At 43.7% G+C, this 20,791-nt stretch overlaps 1 protein-coding gene across 2 annotated transcripts in view; it reads right to left on the bottom strand.

The window, feature by feature from the left end:
• The window catches only part of arhgap35a (Rho GTPase activating protein 35a), a 62,955-nt gene that overhangs the window by 40,688 nt on the left and 1,476 nt on the right, over nucleotides 1-20,791 (bottom strand). The window lies entirely within an intron of this gene.

Below are 20,791 nucleotides of genomic sequence, written 5' to 3'. Positions count from 1 at the left end.
GAGCGACGCCTTCCAGACAGTAAATCCAAGCATCTATGCATAGAAATGCAATATTATAATTGACTCTCCTAGATATTACAAGTCATTACTGGAACACAGTTTCCTATAGCACTGTCGGTACACAGCTCAGCAGCCATAGAAAATGTTACCAGTGATGTTACAGACAACGGCTCTGACCAGACTGCCTTACTGCAGAGAAAAAGGCAGTATATGATCAGCCATGATGGAGGAAAATGTGTATGGTGCTCAGAGTTATCGAGAAGTCATACCTGCCATGATAAATGTTTGATCAAAATAGTAACATATCAGTCTTAGATGGCACTCTGTTAACTTCTTGCTTCCACATCCACTCAAGAGAAATCACAGTCTTATTCATCTGCATAAAGCAAGTTCTCTACTCTCCATGAAAAAGTGTGTGTTCGTGTGTGTGTGTGTGTGTGTGTGTGTGTGTGTGTGTGTGTGTGTGTGTGTGGTGTCTCTTCCAAGAGAGAGCCCAGTGGGACCAATATCCATGTGTAGACCAGCAGGGAAAAAAAGCCCTCTACACTCAGCTATGGATTTTCTCATATCACACACAATCTGTAAGTCATACAGCCAGTCTACTGGAAGGCAAATTTATGCACACACATCACCGTATCATGAATGTGTCTGCAGGCAAATTTTTTAGCTTCTGCTTTGACAGCATTTTCTCAGAGCCCACTACTCACACACTGACATATCAACATGCTGGCACAGGAGACACCTTCTCTTAACGGCTCCAAGCCAAAGACACACACACGCTCTCATAATTATCCATGCAATGTGTGTGTGGTGCAATCACGCGTCCACACAGGTGCATGTCTGGTGTTCTACACATGGCTTACACACATCACTCAAACATCCTAACTGTTAACACTTTGTTCACACACGGCACGCCAACATCTTGACACCCTCACACGAAAGAATTGTTTAATCCAAGCTACATTAACACGAAACCCACCCACGCTCGCTCCAATGTGCAGACACACTAAACATGCAGTGCTCGTGGTATAATAGGAGAACATGCAGCATAAAGACAGCACAAAGAGCTGGACCTGACTAGTGACAACACTCCCATTCATCACCATGCCCCTGGAGACTCTACATCGCTTCACACTGACAGCAGTCAGCAGAGCACGCACACACGCGCACACACACACGCGGTTGTGTTACCAAGAGCACAGCACAACGGCCCATGTCAGCATCACCACCAATCGAACAGGGTTACTTGTGTATGTGTGTGTGTACGTGCTTGTATTCACATATATTATTCATCTGCATGCGAGCACATGAACGAAGTGTCTCTGCTAGGAGAGATAAGGGGCTTCTTTATTTCAGCCCTTTGCTTGTGCGTGAATGAATGTGTGCATGTGTGTGCTCTTCCAATCGTCTATTAAACAGACCATTTGTAAAAAAAAAAAAAAAAAAAAAAAAAAGGGAGGAGTGGAAACATACAGAGATACTAAGGAAGGAAGCAGGAGGGTTTCTAGGACAAGGAAAAATAAGAGGAGGCAGAAAAGAGGGATCAATTATCCGACAGAGGAATACGAGAAAGTGACAAGAGAAAGGCAAAGACAGAGGAAGTGAGGCTTGGAGATGGCAAAGAAGGAGCTCAAGGGGGCTTATCGTCATCAAATTTTCATTTTAGTGTACAACCTTGAATTTATCAAAAGAGATTTGCAGAATTCAGACCCATACAGTACACAAAAACACTGCCTTCCCATTCTAGCCCACAGTACTCAGCATTCATCCACCCCATCGGCGCTAACAAGCCAACGCTGTCAACACTCACAGTGGGCTTTATTCCATCTACAATGCAGTCTACTTTCACAAAATCAAACATACACACTGGCACAGGCATACGGACTTGCACACATATTCTCACACAAAAACATCTCAGGAAGAAAGGCCTGGAAAGCACAAAAATCATTCTTTTTCTTACTGAAATGAAAAAAAATAACCCCAAATTTTCTGGGCTCTCTAATCATCCTCCATCTCTCTTTCCCCGGATAATCTACTGAGTCTAGTCATCAGACTGGCAACAGACAAGGGACGGTATGAGCTAGTTTTTGAGGCTTTAAACCCTCTCCTCACACAGATACAGATACATGCAATCGAAAGCAAGGGCCCAGAACGGCAACTGAATCCTCAACTGTGCTCCAAGTTTCACCCAGGGACCTGTTGGAACAACTTGGCTGGGCTGAATGACAAATTGATTTTATATTGAAATTGTGAAAGACTGCAATTTTTAATTCACAAGAGCCGAAGTTTTAATTATAACTTACATAATTAACAGCGTCTTAACAAGCTGTTGGAAATTCAAAGTTTAAGCCAACAACTGTTGATTACAACGGCTATAATGACAACAGTTATTGGCACATTTACTCAGCTGTAACTAATTCATGCTAATTGAGTTACCCTATGATACACTGTTGTGTCATTATAACTGTCTCATTATAATTATAAAAGGCGCTCTATACTTTTCACCAGGTTGTCGAAGAGGAATCTGTCTGTTTAATGTAAAAAATCAGGGAAGGGGTGTTTTCAACACTAGCAGCTAGCTGGACAGTGGTTGAGTGTAAATGACAGACAGCTGGTAAAGGGAGGCATCGGACTGCTCTGCTGCTGCAACGTTTTTCCGGCACATCGCATCATGTCTTTAAGCTTCTCAGTTTAAAAGCTCTCCCGAACTCAGAGCTGTGAAGCAGCAGCTCGACCTGTCAAGTCCATGAGGCCAACGTTAGCTAAAGCGGCTACAGTGCAGGGTTAATTATAGCATTAAGCATAGTCTGTTATTACCACGACGGGCCAGCAATGCAGCTGTTAAATCCGAATATTATTGAATAATGTCAAACATATCACTTGCACTGTTTCATTTGATTCTGAAAACAGAACAAAAGAAGTTTATGCTGATGTGAGCTACAATCATTACTGTTCAATATTTTGTCGACGGCAAGTAGAGGCCTGTATTTTCATTTATAGAAAATTGTTGCAGCGGGGCCCCTCAGCGACCACACCCGCCACCTACAGGACCTGCAGTGTGACTATCAGAGCGTTCAATCTGACTTCTTTAAGAGCTCAATGGTCCTGGTGCCTCAGGTTTACAGAGGAGCTACATTTGGTGTATGTGTGTACGGACATCGAAGGAGAAACTACCGCACACAATTCCTTCCACATTTTACAAGAAAAGCTATTAAAGCCCACCATGCATGTATCAAAGCATTGCAGTGCAGGGATTCAGGGATTTGTCGTGTCTGAGTATTAACATTTTCAAGCACAGAAATCTCATGCTATCTTATGGGCTGAAACAAAAATGGTACACTAACTATATGCATAATAATGCGTGTGCACAGCGACACAGCTACTCAATCTCACACACACACACACACACACACACACACACACACACACACACACACAGGTAGAAAAACACACACATAAGCACACAAACACCCACAGCAGAAAGTCGGTCAATGAATGGGAGGGGGCAGGCAGACTAGCAGGTGCTGTGTTGGTAGAAGATATGGCTTCTGTCCACCTCAGCATTTCTAAACACTCACAGTTATCTTCCCTCTCCACAGGAGGAGAGGTCATTTCTTTTTTCTTTTCTCCCCTGCATCACCGTCCTCTCCTCAGTTCTGCTTTCCCCCTCTGCGCCTGCCTTTTCTCCTGTCTCATTTATCTACTCCCCACCTCTTCTTTTATATCCTTCCTCCTTTGGCTTTTCTCTCTTTTTTCTTTAAAGCATTCTCCTGCTTTTCCTTTTCCACTCCACCCTTCTCCTCTCCATCCCCTCTTTCCTCCACTGCTCTTCGTCATCTTCCGTGCTCTCAGTGGAACAGCCCATTCAGCAGCAAAACAAAGCTGCCTAAAGCATCACATACTGGCTAATCAAGCGAGACCAGAATGCTGCAACCCTCAGATCCACTAAACAGCACCATGATACTGGACAGCACTGGGACCCAGCAGGGGGAAGGACGGATGTTTGTCACATAAGGGGGAGAGGCAGTGGGAGACAGAGACTAGACTTTGAGGAGAATAAACATGCACAGGACAATATTACCTGTTAAGTGTTTGCCGCTGATAAGAGTTAAAAAGCTATTTTCATTCCAAAGGTTCAGGCTGCGTTTATATGTGCCTCATCTAAATGAATTTAAATACACACGAACACATGCAAGACACAGTGAGGAGAATGAGTTTGACAGTACAAAAGGCTGTTAGCGCTACAGGTAAAGGCGAGGTGGGAAGGAGGGCAGAGGGAGGGCACTGAGGAGAGGCAGGAAGATAATGGGGTGAAGAAAATTCTCTGACAGGCCATCACCAGTGAGGCAGGGCATTCATGACGATGATGAAACCCAACAATGGTCAGCTGCAATCTCCTCCTGGACAGAGGATGAGCGTTTACAAGCTAGCATGCCAGCCGTTTCTCTGCGGAGGAAAATAACTGCTGTTCAGCTTCAGGGAAAACTCAAAACATGACAAAGAAGCTGGTCCTGCCAGATACTGAGATAGGAGAGATATGTAAACACGCCACAGCAACAACAGGGGGGCCCATCAAAAGCTGGTGTAGGAACAAAGCGTACTGTAAGCTGGCGAAATCTCTCATCCATCTACAGATGCATAGTCGGGACACAGATTTATCCCGTGGTTGGATTAGGGGAGAGAAGTTTGTTAGTGACATGAGAAGCACATCCTCCTCTTACTTCGAGAGGGAGAGGGACAGCCTGAGAACAAGGGCAGGGAGGAGTGTGGAAGCAGAACTGTCTGCTACAGCGATGGAAATGTGCGAAGATACAGCATACTCTGGCAAGTAACCTGTGATAACACTCACCACTTCCCTCTGGGCCTCAGTCTGGCTTCAGCCTTTTGAATTTTGGTCATAGTAAGCCATTAGTGCCCAACCTCAGAAAGCCCTCGTTATATTGTTTTTTGTGCCTCGCTGCTTATCACAGAACTGTGAGCTCAGATGTGAAGGATTCCTTCTCCTTCATGATAGCTAGTTACCCCGAGCAACCGGTGTGTAACTTTTCCTGCTTTTTTTACATACAGTACTGTATTGGTATTGTATGTATGCTATCGTATGAACATTACAGAACCATACTCATACATGTTCACCACTATAATTCTCCTCAGTTTTGAATAAACTGTAAAACTACCCGTCTCTCATCTTGATTTTAAAAACCGGCTTGTAAAGGTACATCGAAGGAGGGATAAGTGCTCCGTGAAGAGAGACCAGCCAATTAAATATAAAGCTGCTAAGCTAATCAACTGCTAGATGCTAGCTTCATATTTATTGGACACATTTGAGAATGGTATCAATTTCCTCATCTGACTCTCCCAAGAAAACCTATTTCCCAAAATGTCACACTATTCCTTTAAAAGTGAAAATCTTACCCATCTCAACGAGTTTCATTTTGAATTAATAATTTTCAGAGGGCTTTCCTCCTGCTCAGGAAATATACCCCTACATGTTCACAAGAGTTAAGATCACAGGCAGAGAGGGTTAACTATGAGAGGTTTAATAGTCATGTACCTTAAGCAGTCATGTCCGTATAGTTATGTCCATTTCTGGGGTTCGACATGCTACATCTGCCTATGACATGCTGGTGCTAAAGAGTAACAAACCACTGCTCTAAAGAAACAATGACACAGCAGAGTGCAGAAACTATGAGCTGCTGATAACGTAGTTTGAGGTGTTAGTGGGTTGTAATGTAGGCAGGACAGTGTTTGGGTGTGATGGAAGACATTAATGCTGTTCAAAGGAAAGAGAGGGGGACAGGGCAGATTGTGCTGCGAGGAGGAGAGAGTGTGATGGCAGGTAGCAGAGAGGAGAGTGTAGTGATGAGACGGAGAGGCACGAGTGATGGTGTGGAGTAGAGGAGAGCGTGATGGTAGGATGGGATTTGAGTCTTTTAACTTCATTAGTTCCGCCTCAGTCTGGGGTCTGTAGATTATGTCTAATTAAGCAGCTTAACATGGCTTAAAGAGCACCACACAGAAAGCACAAGAGCCTTATCTGTCAACCTGCTCAAACGATTCTCCGCTTCGGCTTTTCTTCCCGTGGCAGACTAACATAAATTCCCTTTGCATGGCCTTTATGCAAGAGAGATTAGAGGCTCTGACATTGGCGCGAGCTGGATAGCTAGCAGCCGCAGTGATAGCAGTGTGGGCTGTGGGGAGAGAGAGAGAGAGAGAGAGAGAGAGAGAGAGAGAGAGAGAGAGAGAGAGAGAGAGAGAGAGAGAGAGAGAGAGAGAGAGAGAGAGAGAGAGAGAGAGCATGTGTGGCGAGCAGTGGGGAGGCAGAGGGGCAGGCAGATGCTTCCTTTCAGACTGCAGGGGGAGAGAGTCAATAAAGAAGGGTGGGGCTCACCAAACATGAGTCCCCCTGTCATTCTAATCATTACTGGTACACGCCAGAATTTGGCCATACACGCTCTGATAATGAGCAGAGTGTGTAACAGGGCATGGCCAAACAGACCAAGACCAGGGGGGTTCAGGTAACACAAAAAGGAGCAAATATTCCCAACAAACTAATATACACACTAGCATGCCGGTTATGGTCAGGATATGTACAATCCAAACTGTGGTATGGTAAAAATGGAGTTTATGTTAAACAAACACCTTATCCTGATTTCTGATCACTGCCATGTGAGCAGACATGTCCTTCAGTTGTGTAGTTCTTAGTAAGTAAAACAAAAAAAAAAATGCGATGAGAGATAATAACATGGTGATTAGAGCCAAAAAAGATCGGATGATCAGAACAAAACATTTGACACATCTCTGAGTAAGAGACAAACTGCTCCACCTCAAATGATGAGAAACCTGGGTCATGTTGTGATCTGCACACAGAGATGTGAATAATCAGGTTTTTCATGTTCTTTGTGAACATCTTTCTCCAAATATGATCAAAACCAGCATAAGACTCAAAACTGGGATACTGCTGTGCATGTAAACACACTCATTATAAAAGAAGTTACAACGGCAACAACAACCTGCAAACATATTTCTGCTGGGCTGGGTTACTGTAAATCTTCCGTGGTGAATGACTACATCACAGAAGCGCAGCAATAAAAGACACTTTACATGAAACGTGCGTGTGTGGCCTCTCCACCTCTTCCTATACACCACCTGTAAATTACAGAGCCGGAGTATCGTCACGGTGACAGCAGCACTGTGTGACATCAGAAATGCCTGGCTGCCATATGTCAGCACAGAGAGACTACGCTGGCAGTTTTACGCAACTGAGGAGGAGTTAGCGGTAGCAGTAACAAAAACACAGGAGGTCACTGAGAGTTTGGCTTCACTCAGCCTTCTATGCCAGGCAGCGTTCTCCACCTCAGGGGAGTGTGTGCTCAGACAGTGATTTAGACACAGACAAAAACACTCCCGTCTTTTTCAGTCTCTATCTCACTCCCTTATCTTCTTCATTTCTGCCTTGGTGAAGTTATATCTTTTGTGCTACAGGTATGCAAAACTAAAACCACCCGCAAAAAACAAATTCCCTCTAATCCACAGACACTATCTTCCAGGTCTCGAGGCAGGATGTACAGTATCGTATCTTGTGTGATTTCAGACTGGGCAAGGCAAAATGGCCGCCCTCGAAACAGGTCCATCTTGTTAACATGCACAAACACAGCAGGGGATAGTGGAAACTGTTCACACACACGCTGTAATGCGCTGATGTTGATGAGTGGCCCGGGAGCAAAAGCCACAGAGCTTCTCTCTCTGACACCAACTCAGCCCACTCACTCCAAATCAGGTCTACTGCGGACACACAAAGAGGTGCACAAAACAATGTCTTTACATGACAAAAAAAAAAAAAAAAAAAAAAGAAGGAATGAAAAGAAAAGAGGGAGAGAAGTCGAGGACAAAAGATAGAAGAAAAGAGAAGAGAAGAGGACAGGAGAGCAAGGTAGCGATAAAGAGATAAAGTCAAAGCCTGACTGATGTAGTGAAGAGAAAGAGAGTGCGGGACTCGAATGGAGGGAGAGATGAAGAGAGAGCTGCTATCTGATAGAAGGGATTTGCCCTTCCCTGGAACAGTAATTTACTAAAGCCATTCTACAGAGGCCCATCAGTGGCGATCTGCTGGCAGATTAGGCGACAAAACCTCATCCCTCGCTTTCCCTCCAGCCAATCAGCATCAGGCAGCGAGCACAGGGCAGAGGATGAGGGGAGGACAGAGGAGGGGAGGGTGCAAAATTTCCTGTCTGTGTCCGTTGAATTTAGGGAGGCCACATACACAAACGTAGTCACACACATGCAGAATACATACAGGAGATTGGATTGGAGCTGGAGCTATTACTGTTGCATTTTCCCACCCTCAGGACACAGCAGCTAACACTGTTTGGTTGCAAGAGCTGAGGATTTGTCATTTATAATCAGTTTTCTGCTCTTGTTTCCCCTGCACTCACTTGTCCTTTTTGCAGTTTGTATCTTGCCCCAAAGGCCCTCGCAGCATTCCTCTGCTGTATCGGTCCACTCACTCTCCCCTTCTCCTCCCTCTCCGTCTCTCTGTGTCTGCCTCCTCCCCATCGCCTCTCTCCATCTCCCTCTCTACATGCACTGCGGAGGCCCGTAAAGTGTGCCCCAGCTGTGCAAGCAGTGGGAACTGTTTACCATGGTACATCATCAGGGAGCCCCGGGAGCACCGCCCCACATGCTCACGGGGCTCTCACAAATGTTGCAGAAGTGTTTAGCACATGATGTTGAACATTATAGACCCTCTGAACGAGTCAACGACCCAGCGTGCGCTAAAACAACCTTTGCTTGGAAAGTGGCAAACTCCCACAGCGTGAAACGCAAATCTTAACTTATCGTATTCTTGACGGCTACTGTACGTAGCAAAAACAAGCAGAGGAGAAACACAAAATACTGCACAATCAGAGCTTGAATTCAAATCTGTCACCTTGTATCATATGGTTCCAGCTGCTTACAGACAAAAACACACACGGTCATGAATGAGCTCTTCTTGGCGATAAAGCCCTAACCATTGACATCCTGTGTCTCCCTCTTTAGCACTGAGATGTGAAAAAACAAACAAAGCAGAACAACAGCGGGCTGTTCCTTCCCTCTCTCTGCCATCGCTGCTTCCCGTCTTCCCCTTTGCATCTGCTGCCCAACCTCTCAGGATCCCTGAGGACCCCCCCCGGCCCTCCAAGGAGAGGCCTGACATCACCCACCCATGTCTCCTGTCAACTATGACCTCTGGAGGAGCAGGCGGAGGGAAAGGAAGAAAAGGAAAAGGCATGGCCCGAGATGTAAACTGTGCTCTGTGGTCGAAATGCCGCACGTGAATTCTCTCAGAGTTGCACAGTTTCCTAGAATCTGATCCACTGTGGCCAAACACTGAGAGACGAGGGGCAGAGAGAGGGTATATTTACATGAGTGTGAAGCAAAAACGGAAATATTGAGAATACAAGACTGTTAACGTATGAGTATGTTGAAACAGAGTCTGACTGTGTGTTCATGCGTAATACCTTGAATTGTGGTTCAAGGACAGGTTAAACTAGTCTCAGGCACTTGTTCGGTTCATTCTACCAAAGAGTACACAAACAAGAAGTACCATGCAATCAAAAAGCATGACTCAAATGATCTGACACGTTTAGGTCAACACCTAAGCTGATGGCTCTGATATATTTTTTTCTTTCCATTCTTCTCCCAGTTTTTTAATGAAGTCTTTTTTATGAAGTCTTGCTATTCCTCCCTTTTTCTTTCTGACTCTTGATCTCTCTGACAACCGCATACACATTTTCAGAATATATACCCAGCAGGTGGCAGAAATAATAGAAGCATCAGCATCCGTAATATATATATATATTTTTGTCATTTCTGGCAGATATTTGACGGGAAACTCATAACAGCAAGGTAATTGACAATTACTGCTATCAAGATTGCAACGACGGTGGAAAAAAACACTTCAATCACAAGTCCCAGACATGACCAGAATCAAGCCTGGCTTTGTTTAGAATCATCATTTTAAAAGCTACTATTTGCTACATTGTGTATTTCACTAAATTAGGATCACATTTGTCAGAAAATCGCTGTTGCTTTCTGTCACAGAGGGGATGTTTCCACCGTTCCATCACCATTTGTTGTGTAATGGTGGTTAAAAGTAAAACATCTTCCAGTTTCATGTTGTAAAACAATCTTTCTTCATACCATCACTCATGCACGATATATGTACGTACACTATAACCTGCTAGATGCTGTTTTTATCCTCTGTGACGGTCTTGTTTGTTTTCAATTGTTATAATAATGTCTCACAACTGATGTACCACTAATGTTAAATGTGGTGTTCAATCCATGCCTCATTGTTAAAAAAAACATTAGCACTCTCGCACAATAATTCAGTAGAGAATTAGAATGGATTTCCACTTATCAGCTCAACTCATTCTTCTCAAGCAGCTATAATTATTATAAATTACTAATTTTCAATTGTGCATATTTGAAGTTTTAAAACTTTAGATGGATCTTCTTGAAGGAAGCTGCTAATCTGTGGACGCGATAGAAGCTCTGGACTACAAATCTGAAGGCTTGACTGTAGACTAGAAAACTAGCAATGCCATTAGCCTGAGTTTACAACAATCTTGCATTTGTATTAGGTATTTTGTCCAAGCCACAGTTTAAAAAGACGAGTAGAAGACATCACCTGTCTTTGACCATTGACCAGTAATGATCAACAACTGAGAACAAAAGAAATTCTTAAACAGCATTTACCACAATCACTGTCGGATGACAACACATTAGTCACTTCAAGACATAAGTGATGAACTACTTTGCCGTTTGGAATAACTGCATGACTGAAAACTGATAACAGCCTGCATGAACACTCAGATGAGTATGAGGGACAGTTTCCCTCTTGGTTGGGGTCTACTTAGAACTGGCAGGTCAGGTTTAGTGTCATTAGGCAAGGCAAGGCAAGGCAATGCATCTTTATTTATATAGCGCATTTCATACCAAGGCAACTCAATGTGCTTTACATAAAGACAAGGACTTTAGGACTGCAGCTAACAATTATTATTTACATCATCAATTTATCATTTGGTGCATAAACTGTGAGAAAACAGTGAAAAATGTTTCTGGGAGTCCAAGCTAAAGCTTTCTAAATGCTTTTGGACAATATAATAATACTAGTGCTAGTCTACTAATATTATAATAGCCCATCTCTGTAGCTTCATTTAACTAATTCATTTAATTGTTCTTGAAAAAGGTTTTGGTACATCTATTATTTATAACCATAATTTGTTTTTAAAAGGGACACATGGAAAAGTCCTGGCTGCCATATGTCAGCGCAGAGAGACTGCGACTAAATGTACTGGTCACAGGGAGAACTACACAGCCTGTAAATGAGAGCTAAATAATATTTTCTGTGCCTCTGGTGGAGCTTCATCTGATAAGTCTGACAAAATTACTCACACAAGCTTGGATCCTATTGAATTATGGGAAATGTAGGATCCAGTGTTTTTGGCGCTCACCCTATACCAGAGACAAAAAGTCAGTAACTCTGTTGTGAAAATTTGAGCATTCTTTTTTAAAAAGTTGAAAAAAAAAATAAATCTTTAAACATGATGGAAATGAATTGCCTAGTAGTGGGAGCACCTTTTTAATGGATGTGAATCATTTTCTCATTACTTGAAACGGAGCATTAGACATTTCATTTGAAAAGCTCACTTCCAGCTGTACAAATAGCAAAATCCAAATGTAAAGAGGGAAATGCTGCCTCCACTCTGCAATATGAACTCCCAACTCTGGCATTACACTGGAGGATAAGGTGTCTGTGGAAATCTAAGACTGCATTGACACTGTAGCAGAAATAACAAATTAACATCCAATAAGTCATCTAGAATGATGACAAGAAGTAAATACATGAACTGCAAACACAAATGGTCTGCCAAAACAAATTTGCCCAGTTGAGGTTCTCCTTTCTCCATCTCATACTCTTCCTGGCAGTCGCATGAATTTAAGCCACAACAGGCCCGGCTCGTCCTGACCTGACAAACTGCATTCCCAACAACCTTTTCCCTCATTGGGCAAAAAGGTCTGCATTCTCCTCTCTCCGACAACTGTGACTAACACGAGCAGTGGTGTGGTGAAGGCTGTCCTCTCTCAGAACAACCCTTGAACCAAAAACAGCTCTTAGAAATGTTTACATTCTTCACCCATGTTTCCCTTACTTTTATCTTCACAACTTATGGCAGACATGGAAGTCCGCATAGCAACAAAGAAAGAGGGAGGACTTCAGCAAACTCGGGATTGCAGATTGTGGCCGTTTACAACCAAAGATGATGTGTGTCTGGAGAAGTGTTATTAGAAATAGACACATTAGCAAAACCTATTGTGAGACTGTCATTCTAAAACATTTAACTGCCTCACTTTTGTGACTCATGAACAGTAACTTTAAATGGCTGATCTTACACTGTATGTACCATTTCACATCTCTTCTGCATCTGTCATACTGTGACCACTTACAGTGTACTCCCTTTAGCTCAGTTGTGAGGAGTCCTCTCTGACTTTCTTCACCCTGAACAACACTGGTTGAGTCAGCTGATCCTGGATTATTGTAAACTATGAAACACATTTCAGGAGTTAAAAATGAACTGAGACACATTTCTCCAGTCCTCATCAGTAATGTTACAAAATGGTGGATCCTCAGGAGCTGCTGGAGCACTGCAACAGGAAATGAACTCTGACATAAGAGCTATGGACCTTGGGGCCCGTACTGCATCCTGGGAAATTATGGCACTGAGAAGAGAAATGACCCATGTCACCCCCATGAAAACCCAACGCCGAGCAAAATCTATGTACAATCCCCTCAAATGACACAGTGAACATGTATCTTGACAGTATTCACAGCAGCAGTTTCTAATTGCCTCTAGATTCAAGCATTTAAGGTGATTCATCGCTAAGAGTATTTATTTAGCGCAAACAAATGTGCTGTTTGCCCAACAGTAACAATCAGTGTAACAAGGTCAAAACCAGGCCAACGCAGGGACTGGCAGACTGTCGGAAATTGTTTCTTCCATGCAGACGGTCCAACCGGCATCACAATAAAGGCAGCCAACGACAAAAAGAAAAGGGAGGGGGCAGAGACAGAGAGAGTACAAGCAGTAATAAGAATGACAGTGTTACCATCCTAAGATAACACAGCACCACTTGGCTCAGGCTGCTTTGGGTGTGCCTGCTCTATGGGTAAAATCCATCTTTCCCTCTGACGCCACCGTTAGTCGCCTCTCTCTGTTTTATGGCCATTTTCCTAGCCGTGAGACAATAGTATGGACATCATTAGCTAAGTGGTGGCTGGATGACAGGCAGTGGCGCTGCGATCGATAACGGCAGGCCCAGGCCAGCCATCTGCAGGCTGAGCCGTGCTTACTCATCAGCCCTGGGCTTGCATGAGCCTTCACTTGGGCCAGAAACTGGGACTGGGCCAGATAAGGGATGTGGAGGTGTCAGGGGCTCGCTGCCTGTGATAACAAATGGCTATGAACAGCCACCTTATCTTCTCACCTTAAAGAGGATATGATGTCCGCTGTCACGCAGCTGCCTAACGGCCAGAACCACTCTGACAGTTATGTTATGAGGGTGAGGAGGGGTCAGCTACTGTTGGTCGCATTGTGTGTAGAGTAGTGTACATAATTTTTCAGGCCGTTTTAGTGCCCTCATGACAACAGTTAGCCATTTCCACTGCCAATTTCCAAACTTTCAAAGTTGAGTCACATCAACCATGAATACTAAACAATAACAGCCAGGTAATGATTTGCAAATGCTAAAATGCCTGGGGCGAGCTCCAAGTTAAGAATACCTAATAACAACATTGTAAAAAAAAGTCCCTTGTCCAAATACAAGGGTTCTGTGTGTTCCTGTATGAGTGGGAGAGAGACAGTGTCAGCACATGTTCACTGGGGAGATGCCAAAGGCCACCACAGTGGTGGCCAGATCCCCCTGAAGTGGCATGTGAGACAAACATCTAGTGACAAGGTGGTGCCCTTCCTGTGTCCTTAACCACAGCTGACAATAACACCGCACTGCGCTCCAAGGACAGAAAAACTGAGGGATGGAAAGAGCCACGGGAACAGAATTAAACAGAACCAGAAATGTTTTTGGTGATAATGTGAAAAAGAAAAGACGGAGACAAAGAGGCAGAGGGGAAGGAAGAGTGATCGATAGAGCTTAAGAGGAGTTTGAGGAAAGTAAGAAAAAGCAGAGGTCAAGTGAGGTTCTGTCAAAGGCCTCTGGTTGTCTGCGTCTGCGGGCCTTTTCCCTTCCCTCTCCTCTCTACTTCTGTCCCTCTCCCTCTGCTCTAATGCTTATCAGTCTGTGATTAAATCTGCCAACTTTAATTAGAATACGTTGCAAGTAGAACACCTCACTGCCTCCCACTCTCCACCTCTCTCTGCTCTGTCTGAGTGCTGCAGGTGTACGAAGACACTTCCAATAAAGTTGTCAGAGCACCAGGCAGAAGCAGCGTGTTCAAGACAAGAGAAGATAAATAGACAACATGCTGAGATAACACACAAACTAAACATCATGTTCTGGCAGTGTCAATTTGCATTAACCATGAGCTTTCACATACACATACCTAAAGCAGTTATATTTTGACAAGACACAAAACTAAACCAGAAGAGACAGTGATGACTTACAGTAGAGTGCCAGAGACTATATTTAAGTATCGCCACAACCTCACTTCCTGCCTCTGCACACAGTTCGCAGTTTGAACACTGCCAAATACTGAAACCATCCCTGCACCATAATCCACTAGATGACTCATTTTATTATGGCTAATGTGTAAAAATTTAATGAAAAAGCAAATAGCTGTAATTAGTCACACAGTCTATTGCTTTTCAATTACAATCTTTATAGAACAGTTTGAGCAGAGAAAAGGAGCTGAAGTGAGGATGCTAGGTTTTGGCTGGTCTGCAACAGCAGGGCCAGCTCTATGAATGCAAATGTTACTGACTGACTGAGTGATGAAGTTATACCATTGGTCAGCCAAATGCCGCATGACTGAGTGATATGGTTGCACCACTGGTCAGTCAGCCGAGCGCTGGAGTTCCCCCAGTGGTCGCTGGTCTTTCCAAATTATTTGGCAAGGTCGGCTTTTCCCTCCACTGGCACATGTCTAAGTTGACCACACAGCAGCTGATCTGAATGAGCTTCTAACGTTCTCTCTGAGTGATTATTTTACATGTAAACATAGCAGCATGGCCGTCGTCTTCAACTTTACGTGTTTGTTGATTTTGTCAGATGACGCTGGGGTTATAAAATCTGGATTTCAGCAGTGCAAAGCAGCAGCTTGGAAATGGCTTGGAAGTGACTGCTGGTTAACATGGAGGCTTAATGAGCCGCGTTTTAGTCACTATTTCAATAGGCAGAACTCAAATAGCACACAGTCAAACCATATGCTAGGTTTTGACCTTATCTTGTTTTCAAGTTGTAATATTACACCTGACACAAGCAGTTTACATGTACAGCCAGTCTTCACAGATAACATCTGACCTGAGAGTCTCTCAGTGGCACACAAGTTGCTGCCTTTATTTTTCCTTTCCCAGTTTCCTCTATTATACACAATAAGCTAAATCCAGCACTCTAGACATGGACTGAGAGATTAGCACCATTATCATTTAACTGCTGAGCTTCCTACTGAACCAACAAGTTGTATCAGACTACACATAACTTTTCCTGTAGCTAGAAGAAGGTGTGGCCCCATGGCACCTGCCCCAAGCGTGTGTCGGAAATTATAAAGAAAACAGACAGTAACTAGAGACAGCAGTTACATGACAAACTATCATCTTCAGGAAGGAAGTGTTTCATATGGAACAGGCTAGTTTATTCAGACTGGGTGGTTACATTGCCTATTATACTGATTATTAGAAAAACACTAGACAAAGCAGGGATACTGGGGTCCAAGGACCAAGGAAACACAAAACCAAAGGTGCACTGTCTCAGAGCAATCAGGAAGACGAGGTCAACACTGAAAAGGGCTTAAAATGGTTTAAATATGCCTTTATTTGTATGCTTGGGCAGGCTGAGATGCCCTGCAGTACACACTGCCAAGATCTGTTCCAGCCTTGGACTACAACAGCAGTGGAGTCCAAGTCTGCACTGAAACTAATCTCAACAAATCATTTTGCATCTCATTCACATGTGCCGACGTCTCTCCTACTCTATGTACCGTTCTCTGCAACAGGTAAAAATAAAATGTATCTATCAAGTTCTTTTACCTGTTAACTGATTTGTATTTTTTTTATTCACAGTAGAAACAATCAACAGATACATGAATTATGATGTATATCCTTTTTTCAAACTAGAACTACATGATATAGGACAAAGTATTATCTGCAAAAGGAAATGTTTCTAATAGCATTGGCTAATTCATTCTGTTCAGGGTGGTTATATGGGCCTTTTTCTGATTTGGCTATTATTCTGACTATAAGTAGAATAAAACAGACTCCATTGTTGCCTTCTTCTGACTCTTCCCCTCACCTTTGACCCTTAGCTCTCCTCTTCTCCTCACCCTATTAACTTCTCCTGGCCTCCCATTTTCCCCCCACACAACCAGGCATCGTAGGTGGACTTCCTACAGGAAACTCTGGGGCGCCACAAGGGAGAATCTCCAGAGAGAAAGTCAAACAATGACACACAGGGACTTCTCCTCTTGACTCAATCCCAAGTTAGGCAATGAAGCCTGGAGACTTGCAAATAAGATGAGGGTAGGTCAGCACGACAGGTTGGGACAAAAATAAAAGCTAAGTGCTGGGTTAGTGTGGGAAATGTGTGAGTGTGTGTATGTGTCCACAGAAGACAAATACGCTCAAAGTTATCCTTTAATACTTGCGTAGGTGGATTTCAGGGCAGTCTCTTTGTCTCTGAGGGTGAGAGGTTTCCAGTATCTACAGCCTTTCAAAATCCCAAGTACAGTCAGCATAAACACTGAGTCACTCGAAAACAATCAGAAGCCATTATACCCTTTACATTACAATGTGATGAAGCGTTGTCTGTATTGATGCATTACAAGCCTCTCTTTTCAGAGCAGTCCTCGACACAACCCACAAACTCGGAGAACTTTTGGGTTAAGAACCGTGCTGGCAGCGCATGTAGGTGGGACAAACTTTGTGTGTGCGATTACAGAAGCAGAAGTCCAACCTATTGAACTCTGGGCAGTGGCCTCATTTCACTGGCAGCGACTCAATCATAACATCTTATCTACGGACATGCTGAGTCATGGAATTCAGCTGTGGCCAATAGCCAAGCAGCAGGGTTACTTATGGCTGTCATTGATTGGTCGATCCCTGAGCACAAAGCTGAAAGGGCACATACCAGGAACACAGCCTGAAGCAGAAACTGGCAGCAGTTTGCTCGCGTTTTACTTTACTCTCTCATTCTTGTAGCTTTTTTTTTTTTTTTTCCTTCAACTGACTACCTACTTTGTTGTGTCACTCTCTCACTGTTCCTAGCTCTAGTTTCTCCCAGTTCTCCCCTCATGTTCCCTCTCTACAGCCTTTCCAAATTACCATAGCCCATTACCCTTGTCCCTCTGTTGTGTAATTGTATCTGGAATAGCAAAGCAGGGCCGCTCACATCCAGAGGTCACCATTCCTCTGTGGCTTACATCCTGGTCCTTTATCTCCATGGTCACCATGCTTCCAAACAGTGTCAGTGTCTTTTACAAAGAAATGAATGTGAAATCTGGTTTAGAACTATCTCAACAGAGCCCTACAGTGACCACTCAAACCATTAATCATATTTAAAGCCATTACTTTCCACTAGCCTTATACATTAATAATGCATTTGTATTGGAAAAGCATTACCATAATAAGGTGAAATCAGGATAGAGAGCAAATGCAATCTTTGTTACTGACGGATTTCATAGGTGACCCATTTGTTATAAAGGGCTTTTGCCCTCAAACATACACTATGTACAGCCAGCATTGCTGATTTGGGGTCAGCTCCCTCTAACATAATTCGGTCATTCAGGATACAGAGTTAAACTGGCTCTAAAACAGAATAGGGGCACACTACAGAGGCCTTTATATCAAGCTGCCCCCATCTGCAAATCTGTAATGAGCAAGGGAGCTGAAGCAGAGGGGAGAGAAGAGAACCTCAGTTCAACTGAGGCAGGCACACTTTCTAATGGAAATTCAGATACAATCATCCCAGAATGCACTTCTCTCTGCCTAATAATCGGCCACTAGAACAAGGCAGCCATTGAGAGGAGAGTGACTGTAATCTGGTCCACCAAACTCCAAAGCTGCCCGCTATAATTAGCTCCTTTCTCCATCAAACACAGGCTTACACTGACTCACAAGCAAGCCTCTCCTGTAATACAAGAGAGAGAAGCAATTTAGTGATTTTCAGATGAGCAGGGACATTTTCCATTCTCGGCATATGGAATCACCCTGCGTTGACAAGCATGCTAGCTGTGAAATTTACAAATAGGCAGGTGAGAGTCCACTGTTTCATTCAGTGGCACAGTGGTTTGTGGTTTGTGGGTTGACATGGAAATAATATGGTATAGGGCAAGTTTTCAAAGTGAGTGGTATTATAAGCCAGTAACACACTGTTTTTTTTATTAAAATAACCTGCTCACAGCTGGGTTTACTGATTCAGGGCATGTTTCAGACTAAAAAGCTCAACTACTTACCAATTACCTTTCTCATTTGATTACTGGTCCTGCTTTGAGGAGTCAAGTGAGGACTCAGAATCAGATATGGGGAACAAATATCCCTCCGCTGTTTCTGTTACAAAGCATGTCAAACCCTGTGTTTATCTGTCCACATAATATGGGACAGATTCTCACTTCCAGTGTCCTCATCAAAGGATGTATCCGCATCTCTGACCTACATCCTGACGAGCAAAGCCTGCCTTCCTCTAATCCCAGGAACATGTTCTAGCCCAGGGACTCACAACACGATCCGCAGCCCAGAGGCGGGCAGGCAGACAGACAGGGGTGAGTGGGTATGCTGGTAGCTAGCCTACTGCCTGGGCAAATGGCACAGCTATTAGGGGAAGAAGAGGCTTCCTGGAGAGGTGTGACTGCACTGCAAAGGGCCCAATCAAGCAGAGAACAGAAGTGCTGACAGCTGCTAATACATTTACCTGAGAGCAAGGAGACTGTCTTACCAAGAAAGTGTCTGTACGTGTGTGTGTGTGTGTGTGTGTGTGTGTGTGTGTGTGTTTACTTCCACCTTGGCATGGTCCTCCCAATAAGGTTAATTAAGAGCAAAGGGAGAGAAACTCATCAAAAAGTACTCAGCCAGAGCACTGCCAGCAAACACAGGGTTATGAGTCAACTCAGGCCCTGTTCACACCAGGCACTATCATGTGTCCTGGGCGATCCGATCACAAGTGGACAGCTATGAGTACAGGTGTGCATGCCCCCAAGGTGCACTGAGGGCCCCCGTTGAGATCTGATTGCTCAGAGCACATTTGGAAGTGGTCTGGGCCACACTGGCCACATTCTTTTAGCAACTTGTACACAAATGTGTGCTGGGCCACACTGAAGCCACCTACTCAATTGACATCCTCTGCATGAGTAGAATACGTAGTCATTCATGCACCAATGGTGTCATATTAAAGTGCAACAAAATGGAAAATTTAAACAAAAAACTATTCAAAACCCCCATAGAGATATATTACAAGCATGGGTGATTTGGTTTGACTGGAACATGCTAAGGAATAGACCCAGTCTGATTTCTTCTTCTTTTAATTTCCAGCAGACTATGCACAAGAAGTGCATTGCTGCCTGCCGCCGGTTAAATACCACAACGCATTTGGTCTTTGCAAATGAAATTGATGGAAGTGTTTGAGAGCGGGGAAGTGAGATCCGATCACAAGTGGTCACTCGAGACGCATGCAAAGACGCATTCTGATTCCAGGTGTGAACCGATGTACTTAGATCACCCAAGACACATGTTAACGCCAGGTGTGAACGGGCCTTATTTGCTTGAAAAAGCATAAGCCTGCTTGAAAAGACAAGTTCCTCTCCCTTCTGTTTGACAGTGACACAGCAGTATCCTCTTGCTACGCAATTCTGTGTTAAGGCCACATCACAAACCCACACAGACGTTCACCCACTTATCTCACCCTCTGAAACCTTTCACAGCCCATCTTAAATCAATATTTCAGAGACAGGTGGAAAGATCACTTCTGAAATAAAAGTACTGGAGTCTAGCGGAAGGACACTGACAAAAAGGGAGTGGCTGACAGGGCAATGACCACTTTGCAGTAGCAGTGAGATTAAGCTGTGGCACACCGTGACTAGATCTGGCACAAAAACAGATTATTGGTTGTGTTAGCTGTTACCATCAGGTCAATCTAACCAGCCTATCTATGGTTTATCTTACAGCATAAAGAGGTAAGGAACAGTGGGAAGGAACAGGAAAGGCAGAGATCAGAGATCAGAGATTCAAGGTAAATAGCACTACCTGAGATATTTAATTGGTGGATAAACAGCTAGGCAGCTAATCTGGAGATATTTGAGTCATTTGTGTGACAGGTACAATTAAATGAAAAGGGAACAGAATAGAGTTACAGGGCGTATACACACTTGGCAACAGTGACACCAGGAAGCCCTGTACAGGCAGCTTTGATGTTTTCTAAGTTTCACATGAAAGAAAATAATTACTAATTTTAAAAAACAATATTCTGTTTAAGAGCTGATATTATGACCTCAATCTCAATCAAGGGTTGTGGCTTCTAAAATGCTTAACATGTCAAATAAAAGCCCAGGCTGTTGCAATACGGGATTTAAAACCAAGAAAAAAAAAAAAAC

Source organism: Trachinotus anak, unplaced genomic scaffold (assembly GCF_046630095.1).
Source record: "Trachinotus anak isolate AG129_WGS33_773 ecotype Australia unplaced genomic scaffold, CSIRO_AGI_Tana_v1 ptg000014l, whole genome shotgun sequence".
In the NCBI taxonomy this organism is placed as follows: Eukaryota; Metazoa; Chordata; class Actinopteri; order Carangiformes; family Carangidae; genus Trachinotus; species Trachinotus anak.
The sequence above is the reverse complement of the archived record's forward strand: the minus strand, read 5'-3'. Positions and strand labels throughout refer to the sequence as shown.